This window comes from Myxocyprinus asiaticus, chromosome 19, assembly GCF_019703515.2.
Source record: "Myxocyprinus asiaticus isolate MX2 ecotype Aquarium Trade chromosome 19, UBuf_Myxa_2, whole genome shotgun sequence".
Classification (NCBI taxonomy): domain Eukaryota; kingdom Metazoa; phylum Chordata; class Actinopteri; order Cypriniformes; family Catostomidae; genus Myxocyprinus; species Myxocyprinus asiaticus.
The window spans coordinates 47,197,337-47,209,356 of NC_059362.1; positions in this window are offsets into that span (position 1 = coordinate 47,197,337).

Genomic DNA, 12,020 nt, shown 5'->3' on the forward strand with positions numbered 1-12,020 from the left:
TGTGAGTGATCTCCTAACGTTCTGTGAATGTTCCCCTAACGTTCTGTTAACGCTCCCTTAACATTCTGTAAATGTTCCTCTAACGTTGTTAATGTTCCCTTAATGTTCCCCTAATGTTCTGTTAATGCTCCCCTAACATTCTGTTAATGCTTCCCTTACCTCAATTTTCATCATATTACATCAATTTTACATCTCTAAACACCTGCTCATATTGACCGATAGCTGCAATGTTGCATTTTAGGTTAGTGTCTTTAAAAGTGTTTTAGTGTCCCGTGGAGACATACAATCATCCAGCGTCTCGCCTCCTGCTCGTTTGATCATTTCTGAGCCATTTCACAAGCACATATAGATAATACATGACTGGACCTCTGTATTCTGAAGTTCCTTTCTGTGAACACTGACCCATCTCATGATGTTAAATAATGCACAACTTAAGACCTTAGACATGGACTTCACAGTTAAAGTACTACAGGACACATGTATGTATGCATTATTTCAATGTGCAAACAATGTTATGCACAGGACAGAGACGTATTTAAACATAATTTAATGACATTTCCATCAGAAAGAAAAATGTTGCAAAAGATGTCTTTAAAATCTCAAATGCTTCTTCTACACCATAGTGAGATGAAGTGAAAAGCTTCTCAGATGTTTCTCCTGAGAAAAAAAAGACTCTACTGCAGTGGTGCTTGTTGCCATGACTCGATCTGCAGCACACGTCTTGTGTGAGTTTCACAGTGATGAGACAGATGCTCTTTTATCCTCCAATGGAAGTGATTTGAGCGGATTACACGCTACATTAATTACTTTCCATCGTAATGGCTCTCTGTACAATAAGACAATCACTGTAAAATTGACAATGTTCTCTCACCGAATGGAAAACATCATTGCTCAATCCACAGACTCTAATATTCGGTGTCCGTAACAAGGATATTTTTTCTTTTATATTCTGCTTTTAGCTTAGAACAAAAACTCTAACCCTAACTTTGACACAAGCTCTAAATCTGCTGAATAAAAGTCTTGCTTACTTGCTCTAATGGGGGTTTTAGTCGTTTAAACAATATTTCAGTATTCAGTGCAACAGCTCGACTTTGAGTGTGATACTATAAACAGCAATACTATAAACAAGAAGTTCATATAGTAACTTAAAGTACATCTTTAAACACAATGTGGCTAATTACTTTGTCTATTTGTTGCTCTGCTAATGATAAATATTTTCAAATGCAGCCAAATCAGCAACAAAGACTGACAGCCGGTTTAGAATGCCACAGATTTACATTTAAGACTTTACATTTATTTATTTAAATGTATTTATAAATGTATATTTGTTATATATATATACATTTTATCTTATTTGCTAAATTATATTCTAGATGCTATTTTATTATAGTTTATTTTTTGTTTTATATATATTCTATATATATATATATATATATATATATATATATATATATATATATATATATATATATAATTTTAATTTCTGTTTTTAATTTTCAGTTTTTTTCTGTTTCTGTTTTTTTTAATGCATTTATAAATGTATATTTGTTATATATACAATTTATTTTATTTGCTAAATTATATTCTAGATGTTATTTTATTATAGTTTATTTTTTATGGTATATAGTATATATATATATATATATATATATACACATACATACATTGCATTCAGAAAGCTTAAATTGTTTTTCACATTTTGTTATGTTGCAGCCTTATGCTAAAATACTTAAAATTATTATTATTTATTTTTTTCACATCAATCTACACTCCATACCCCATAATGACAAAGCAAAACCCAGATATTTGATAACTTGAAAGAAAAAGCAGAAGTATTCAGACTCTTAACTCAGTACCTAGTTGAAGCACCTTTGGCAGCGATTACAGTCTCAAGTCTTTTTGGGTATGATGCGGCAAGCTTTGCACACCTGGATTTGGGGATTTTCTGCCATTCTTCTCAGCAGATCCTCTCAAGCTCTGTCAGGCTGGATGGGGACCGTCGGTGGACAGTCATTTTCAGATCTCTCCAGAGATGTTCGATTGGGTTCAAGTCCGAGCTCTGGCTGGGCCACTCAAGAACATTCACAGAGTTGTCCCTAAGCCACTCTTGTGTTGTCTTGGCTGTGTGCTTAGGGTTGTTGTCCTGTTGGAAGGTGAACCTTTGGGCCAGTCTGAGGTCCTGAGCGCTCTGGAGCAAGTTTTCATTAAGGATATCTCTGTATTTTGCTGCGTTTAGCTTTCCTTCATCCCTGACCAGTCCCCCAGTCCCTGCTGCTGAAAAACATCCCCACAGCATGATGCTACCACCACCATGCTTCACCGTTGGGATGGTATTGCGCAGGTGAATAGTGGTGCCTGATTTCCTCCAGACATGATGCTTTGAATTGAGGCCAAACAGTTCAATCTTCATTTCATCAGACCAGAGAATCTTGTTTCTCACAGTCTGAGAGTCCTTTAGGTGCTTTTTTATGTGTCTTGCATTGAGGAGAGGCTTCCGTCTGGCCACTCTGACATAAATCCCAGATCGGTGGAGTGTTGCAGTGATGGTTGTCCTTCTGCAAGTTTCTCCCATCTCCACACATGATCTCTGGAGCTCAACCAGAGTGACCATCGGGTTCGTGGTCACCTCTCTTACCAAGGCCTTTCTCCCCCGATTGCTCAGTTTGCTTTGTCATTATGGGCTCGCCGAGTCTCCTGTGCGCTTCACTTGTGTGCCACATTAAGTTGCTGCCTATGTGTTGGAGTGCTCCAAATTGCTCACTAAAGAGGGTCCTTTGATACTAGCTTTCTATGTAGACAGTGAGAGCAGGTTTAGGAACAAAGCTCACTCTGTCTTTCACCACAGAACATTTTCTCATTCTGCAGTTTTTTACATTACAGGATTGAGGTTGATTTGACTGGCAGTAAGGTTGGACGTTATATACCACAATAACAGTAGAACGGCAGTAAATCCTTAGAAAGTAATCATTGATTGTCGTGCTGTGGGAATGATATTACTACTTGTCCAGGACTGATATAATACACTAGTGTTCACTGTGGTAAGACTGTTTATATTACAGTGTCTGAAATCATAACAGAGTTTTGGCACCTTAGATACCTCGCTAACACGTGTGATATTGGGTTCAATAAATCCACGAAAAGACAGAAGCTTAGAGGATTCTAGACATCTTATGTTTTGAAATGTGGTTTTGTTTTCTTTGTGGAATTTTGGAGTGTGTGTTACAAATATCAGTATGATTTTTAAAAACAGGAATAGTTGGGGGTTTGGGTAGCTCAGCGAGTATTGACGCTGACTATCACCCCTGGAGTCGTGAGTTCGAATCCAGGGTGTGCTGAGTGACTCCAGCCAGGTCTCCTAAGCAACCAAATTGGCCCGGTTGCTAGGGAGGGTAGAGTCACATGGGGTAACCTCCTCGTGGTTGCGATTAGTGGTTCTCGCTCTCAATGGGGTGTGTGGTGAGTTGTGTGTGGATTGCGGAGAGTAGCATGAGCCTCCACATGCTGCGAGTCTCCGCGGTGTCATGCACAACGAGTCACGTGATAAGATGCGCGGATTGACGGTCTCAGAAGCGGAGGCAACTGAGACTTGTCCTCCTCCACCCGGATTGAGGTGAGTAACCGTGCCACCACAAGGACCTACTAAGTAGTGGGAATTGGGCATTCCAAATTGGGAGAAAAGGGGATAAAATAAATATTAGGAATAGATCAGCCAAGAAGGAAAATTCAGTCATCATTTATTCACCCTCACGTCACTCCAAATGCGTGCACAAGTTGTATGGAGTACGTTTATAATAGTTTCCTGCTTGACAGCCCCAGTGCCCATTTATATTTGCTTTATTTAAAAGAATAATGTGGCAATATTTCTCCTTTTGTGTTCCACAGAAGAAAAAATGACTAAATTTCGAATTAGTTATTCCTGTCACAGAATGTTAGGAACAAACGTGTCACTCATCTGTGAAGTCACTCATATGTTCTTTGAATTAAGACTTAATCACAATTATAAAATCATTACTCTGGAAAAAACAAAACACATCTGGCAAATACATGGTGCATGTAATGTATTCACAACCTGTCTGTTCTTGTAAAGAGAAATCACTGTAATTAAAGACTAAATATTTCAAAGAATATCTGAAGATGATTTAATTAATATCTTTTATCACCTCTAAATAAAATATTTAAACGTGGGATGAATACAATTTCAATATCAGTGCTCTTCATAGGGCCGAATAATGACTTCAAACCGACTAATGGATTTATCCAAATAACATAAAAAATATTCGTTTGACTGATTATCCAAGAAGCACAAGGATAAAGAGACATTTTAAATAAACATCCAAAATTACAACGAATTTATGAATCTGTGCAGCTAATATTTCTAAAGTGCAAACCTTATGAATGAAAATGCGCATGTGACGATTTCAGATCGGATGGGCGCGGTCTAGACTCCGTTTGCGGTCTCTGTTAATTGTGCAAGTCTGGAGCTTATCAAGTGTAACATTAATTAAGATACAACATCATATACACTTTCCACTTCTTGAAATGTCTGTGTTAATGTATCACACGATTCACACGTGATTCTCGTGTATTTATTTATAGCCTAAACCTGAGCGCGATGTTAAATTCCTCACCTGAAGAGATGATTTCACGTCAGAGCTCGTTTATCCATCTCTTAAAGTTGACCACATTTATGTCCATATCAGCTAAAGTAATTATCTGGTTAAGACTTTATTCACCCCCAAAAAAGGTTTAAATGCTCCGTAGAGTATTCATCTATTCCAAATATTTCTCCTTATGTAAAACGAATAATCTGAAACATGCGCCGTCTTTTTTTCTTCTTCTTCTTAAAACTGCTCTAAATTTGAGAATGTTGTGTTCTTGAGCTCTGGAAAGGCGCTATATACATTTTCATCATTATATTATTATTATTATTATTATTATTATTTAACTAAATGATGGTGTCTTATCGTAAAAATTCCTGATAGATTTACAGGGCTGTTTGTAGGCTATATTGATTGATTTTCATTTCTTTTAATGTTTGAATTTGTATTTAAAAATCACAGCAAAATGTGTGCTTGCCATTTCACATTTTGCTTGACACCTCCTGCCTCCAGAGTAATCTTATACATGCACAGACATAAACGAATATACTGTTTCAGCAGATATTAATATCAGAAAGAACAGGAGAAACCACAGTTAACATACTGTATTCCACAGTTAATGTAGCCTACAATATCAGCTTCATCTGGTTAGAAAAAATTATAAAATAATAATTTAATTAAACAATATTTGTAGCCTACAATAATAATAATAATTATCATTATTATAATTATTTGGCTATTATTATGAAAAGGCATTTACAAGGCATGTTTTATTTATAGAAACTATAAATGTAAGAGTAACATTGAAAAAAATGTCCGGGTTAAGCCCCGCCCACACACACACAGTTCTGTGCGAATACAGAGACAGATACAGATAATTTTGTCATATGAACAGATACAGATAATGGCTTTGCTGCAACACCCCTAGCCAGGGGCGGACTGTCCATCAGGAGAACCGGGACTTTTCCCTGTGGGCCAGTCACGAAACAGGGCCATATGGGCTGCGATAAGCTGAAATGGGCCGCCGCGTTATGCAGAACGGGTCACAAAACGGCGCTGCGATATGCCGAAGGGGGCAGCGATATGCAGAAAAGGACAGTAACTACCCCCGACCCACTCCCCCTACTCAACAACTTTTGGCCCAGTTTCTATGTAAAATCCCGGGCCGATTTCTCTTCCCATTTCGCACCTGCCCCTAGCTCTGCAGAAGACACTCTTTATGTAGATGAATATCAGTGACTGACACAAATAGTTTATACAAATCTTGATACACGCACCATGCGGATCACGGAGTCATCAAAAAGTGATATGATCACATTGCTATGAAATGTTCAAATAGATTGTGTTCACTCAACTTGATTTTTACTGCTTGCTCAATTAACTTATTTAAAATAAGCTAATGCAACATAATTATTTAGCATTTTGTCTCAACCTAATTTCATCTGTACAATCCATCTATGTTCACTTATTACAGCTGTGTTGGGACTATGTGAATAACAAGAGCTAATGGTTACTATAGTTCAAGGTTGTTATTTGAACAGATCAGATTTAATTTATGTGAGTCTACATTTTAATTTCATATCAATCATATATTTTTCTAAAATAACAAATGAACGCCCCTCACAATGAGGTCATGTGACAACAATGTAGCAGACAACTGTGCTGTTAAATGTTTATCACGGAATCGTAAGGTTTTTAAGAAGAACAGGCAGCGGTATACAGTATACAGGTGCATCTCAATAAATTAGAATGTCGTGGAAAAGTTCATTTATTTCAGTAATTCAACTCAAATTGTGAAACTCGTGTATTAAATAAATTCAATGCACACAGACTGAAGTAGTTTAAGTCTTTGGTTCTTTTAATTGTGATGATTTTGGCTCACATTTAACAAAAACCCACCAATTCACTATCTCAAAAAATTAGAATACATCATAAGACCAATAAAAAAAACATTTTTAGTGAATTGTTGGCCTTCTGGAAAGTATGTTCATTTACTGTATATGTACTCAATACTTGGTAGGGGCTCCTTTTGCTTTAATTACTGCCTCAATTCGGCGTGGCATGGAGGTGATCAGTTTGTGGCACTGCTGAGGTAGTATGGAAGCCCAGGTTTCTTTGACAGTGGCCTTCAGCTCATCTGCATTTTTTGGTCTCTTGTTTCTCATTTTCCTCTTGACAATACCCCATAGATTCTCTATGGGGTTCAGGTCTGGTGAGTTTGCTGGCCAGTCAAGCACACCAACACCATGGTCATTTAACCAACTTTTGGTGCTTTTGGCAGTGTGGGCAGGTGCCAAATCCTGCTGGAAAATGAAATCAGCATCTTTAAAAAGCTGGTCAGCAGAAGGAAGCATGAAGTGCTCCAAAATTTCTTGGTAAATGGGTGCAGTGACTTTGGTTTTCAAAAAACACAATGGACCAACACCAGCAGATGACATTGCACCCCAAATCATCACAGATTGTGGAAACTTAACACTGGACTTCAAGCAACTTGGGCTATGAGCTTCTCCACCCTTCCTCCAGACTCTAGGACCTTGGTTTCCAAATGAAATACAAAACTTGCTCTCATCTGAAAAGAGGACTTTGGACCACTGGGCAACAGTCCAGTTCTTCTTCTCCTTAGCCCAGGTAAGACGCCTCTGACGTTGTCTGTGGTTCAGGAGTGGCTTAACAAGAGGAATAAGACAACTGTAGCCAAATTCCTTGACACGTCTGTGTGTGGTGGCTCTTGATGCCTTGACCCCAGCCTCAGTCCATTCCTTGTGAAGTTCACCCAAATTCTTGAATCGATTTTGCTTGACAATCCTCATAAGGCTGCGGTTCTCTCGGTTGGTTGTGCATCTTTTTCTTCCACACTTTTTCCTTCCACTCAACTTTCTGTTAACATGCTTGGATACAGCACTCTGTGAACAGCCAGCTTCTTTGGCAATGAATGTTTGTGGCTTACCCTCCTTGTGAAGGGTGTCAATGATTGTCTTCTGGACAACTGTCAGATCAGCAGTCTTCCCCATGATTGTGTAGCCTAGTGAACCAAACTGAGAGACCATTCTGAAGGCTCAGGAAACCTTTGCAGGTGTTTTGAGTTGATTAGCTGATTGGCATGTCACCATATTCTAATTTTTTGAGATAGTGAATTGGTGGGTTTTTGTTAAATGTGAGCCAAAATCATCACTTTTAAAAGAACCAAAGACTTAAACTACTTCAGTCTGTGTGCATTGAATTTATTTAATACACGAGTTTCACAATTTGAGTTGAATTACTGAAATAAATGAACTTTTCCACGACATTATAATTTATTGAGATGCACCTGTATATCGCACAGTATGCAGTAAGTAGTGCACTAGAATTCCATTTCATACATAGTCAACTGTTTGTGAATCTCTTGGCTGATTGTGGCCGTGCTCTGTTGTGACATGCAGAAATGCAGGTGAGAAGTCGGTCCAGTGCACAAAAATGCAGGTGTTGCCACAGAAGAACGGCAGTGTTCATCACACGTTTCGTCTTTAACACCTGCATTAGTCATGTGTCTGCTGGTAATGGTCTTCTGCTGGCCGTGTGTCTGGTGTTCAGCTAAAGTGTGTCTATCCCAGGAACATGCATTGATGCTGATGCATTCAGTCTTCAAGCGTTGCTACCGTTCGTGTGTAGAATGAATGATGTTTGCCAGGTCTGAGCAGAAGTCATGCATATTTGAAGAATATCTGGGTTGCATTGAGTGACCCAGGAGTGATGTTACATCAAGACGTGTGAATCTTGAATCAGCACTGACTCTGGTTGGTCTTTTGTCATGGCAATCCACTGTAGGGCACTGTGATCAGTGATCAGCATAAACAGATGACTTAACAGTCAGTATCACATACTGTAGTTAATACCCTAATATTTGATGCCACTCTCTATAATTAGGGGAGACTGCGGCTAGTTGTCACAAAGGCTATATCTCTGTAATGATGAGATTTGGAGTCAAGCGTCCACTTGCGCAAATGTGACTTTTCTCTAAAAGAGGTTTTGTATGTTTGGCTTCAAACTCCTCATTCTAAACCCTCTTCAATTAGAGGTATTTTTTCACTCTCATCATGTTTTTCTTATAGCTCTTGTGTAAACAAGTAAATATGATTATGTAAACCACACTTTCATACATAAAGACAAAGGCCAACTGTATTATAAAGGCAGATTTTTACTGAAAGGTTCAAATGTATATTTCATGAATGTCAGGTCGGGGCATGTTGTCACATTTTTATCAGATCAGGTTGTCACGTGTGTTTTAAATATCATAGATGTATTAACTACAGTATTTGTTGGCCAAAACAATGTTTTGATATTTTTGTAAATAAGCTTTTCCATTCATGTTGTTTCATTGTTTTGTGCTTCATAATTGTTTAACTTTTTTAATTTAGCTGAAAAGCATATTATAGTCTTTTTAATGCGTTTCAGTGGTTGTGATGGTGGGGACACATTCCGCCGTCACCGCCGAATGTTTACATGAAACCTACATGTTCACATCAGTTTCCACTGTGAAAACTAGCCCCACATACGTAGTGTGACAATATGCCCATATAGTTTGACAATACTGGGGCAAGTTGACACAAGAGGTCTATGTGTGTTCAGTGAACATTATCTTCTGGGCAAAAATGGTGAAAATGTTCACTTGCTTTTTTGGTAGCAAAGACTTGTATGTGACCATGCAGAAATGTACTTACCATACCATGAGAAACATTCTCTGGAGTAAAAAGTGTGACAATTAGCCCCGGTCTCCCCTACTGCTCCACAAAGGCAACACTGAAACTGAGAAAAATAGCTTAAAAGTTATTTCATTTCAGTCTATCATAAGCCAGCTCATTGTTAAAAGAACCCTATTTGGATCATAAACTCAATTTTGACTAAATGTGTAGTTACTGTGTTTTGCCTTTGCACAGCAGAATAAGAAACCAGGGATGTAAATCAATCAAAATCAATCACAGCAGCTTCATTCCATGACAGGCTTTACAGAAAACACAAATTTGTATCGTTACAAAATTAATATTGATTATTTCACAAACATAGCTCTAAAAACACAATGTGTAATATACAGTTCTGCTCGTGGATATCTAGTTACTTGCTACCAAGTACCTCAAATGAAACTCCAAGTAGCTTTCAAAGACTTGATGCCGCTAGCCTGGCAAACTTTGATAAATCCAGTGACTATTTCCTCCTCTGAAGTGTTCACTGTGCAGTTAATAAACTGTAGGCGACCTGTGGGCCGTCTGAAGCTGAGACTAGAGGCTTTATGACTCATCAGTTATATTTAAATTCATGCATTTAGCACACGCTTTTATCCGAAGCAACTTAAAGCTCATTTAATGAGACCCGAGTGTGACTGCTGTGTGCATTTTCCATTTCCCTTTTTGATTTGTAACTAGTAGCACCTAATAAACATACAAAAAAATAATACAAAATAAATAAATAAACATTTTGAGCAAATACTTTTCCTTTAAGTCATGAAATTTTAAATACCAAGCTATAGAAAGACAGATTTATTCATCAGATTGTTTATTATGTTTCCAGGAGTGTTGATTATTCATGTGTTTGAGATGTTACAGACATTACATCATAAATTATCATAATTAATTCAGATTCAAAGTAATGTCCAGCATCATCCAATCACTGCCAACCATGTTAAAATAAAATGATACATTATAAATTCTGAATCTATGTACTGATTATCATTGTCACATGTGTGTCAAACATGTTGAGTGATCCAAACATCATCTGCAGCCTGAAACTGAACTTTTGATCAGATTTTAGGAGTGAATGCACTTAACTGCATAGAGAGCTATAGGATGCTCCCTTGCTCCCTATTTAGTGAATGACTTAACCTCCAGTGTGCTGTCTGTCTGCACTGGTCTCAGAACAGTTTGAAATTCACCTTATTTTCATCCTAACTCCATATAAAGCCTCTGAAAGACACATTTTCCAGCTTTTGGATACATCCATTTATTCTCAATGTGATAATACACAGACAGTGAATATTGGATATTTTAACTGAATCTGAGAATATAGTCCACATACGTGGTCATTGTGTTTAACAGCATGCCGTTTCGCGATAAATCACTCAAATTTTAAAAATGGCATATCGGATGAAACTAGAGACTCTAATCTTTTGACTCAAACAGGTTTCAGTGTAAAAACTTAATGAGGTTTCTTACCAGATGTAGTTTTGTTGGCATTTCTCCCAAAGACAAACTCCGCTGTGATCGGCACCATGTTGTTTTGTCACATGTGTTATGATTAAAATCCCCAGTCTGGGTTGGGGTAAACCATAACAAAGGTAAATGAGTCCTTTATGAATAAAGAAATCCTGGAGTCCCGTCTCCTGCTCTCAAACACACACTGAAACGGATATCAAAATAATAATCTGTTTAAGGTTCAAAACAAAGGAAAGGGGAGCAGCAGAAACTTCAGGATGGGGAAAGGCCAAAACAATAAACAAAACAGAACTATCTAGACCAGGAAGGGCAACCGTTGTTGAACACGGCCCGTTGGACAAGACTGAGGATTGATTTTAGTTAATTGTAAAAGTGATTCTATAAAGACTGCATTCAGTTTATGATGTTATTACAACTATCGACCAGAAGAGGTCGCTTGTTCTCAGCAGACCTGCTGATCACTGTAGTTTTCTAGCATGCAACATCTAACACTTGTTCATCATTTATAAGGTAAATTGAGCATCATTTTACCATAGCTTGTCAGCGAGCTAGTGCGAGCTATTGTTAATGTATGCAGGGGAAACCCATAATGTACAGACAATGCAAATTAGATTTTCTTGACAATAAGTTTTATTATATTGCTTGTCAACATGAATTTGTACATGAACTGCATGTTTTAGTAAATATGCAAGTTACACAATAATAATTATGATAGTTTTTATAACTATTATTAAATAGTCAACAAAATCTTTAAAAGCACATTGCATTAGTCATGCATAGATTACCCCCAATAAAGAGGAAATTGAGTAATGGGGGTGAACACTGTGAGAGTGCGGATTTGTAATCCAGGCCCCTTGTAGAAAGGAGAAAAAATATTGGCCCTCGCCACCTTCAAAGTTGCCCGTCCCTGATCTAGAGGGAAAAGTCTTACCTGACATTTAAAAAGAAAAAATAAATTAACAACAGAGGCTTGCTTCCCTCACTGGCCATCCACAGGAGAAAAAGTAGTTAAAATGAAATGGCACCACCTCATTACAAAAGCTCCAAATAGTAACTAACAACTTTAAGCGATACAAAAATACCAATTAACTAACACCTTTATACAAAGCTTAATAGCTATACAACAAGTCACAAGACACAAAGTAGGTCAGCACGTCTGAGACAGGAGAGGGGAGTCAGAGAATAGTGTTTCCCAGCAGCTTTTATCCCCACAGCTCACAGCCAGACCAATCCAGGCACC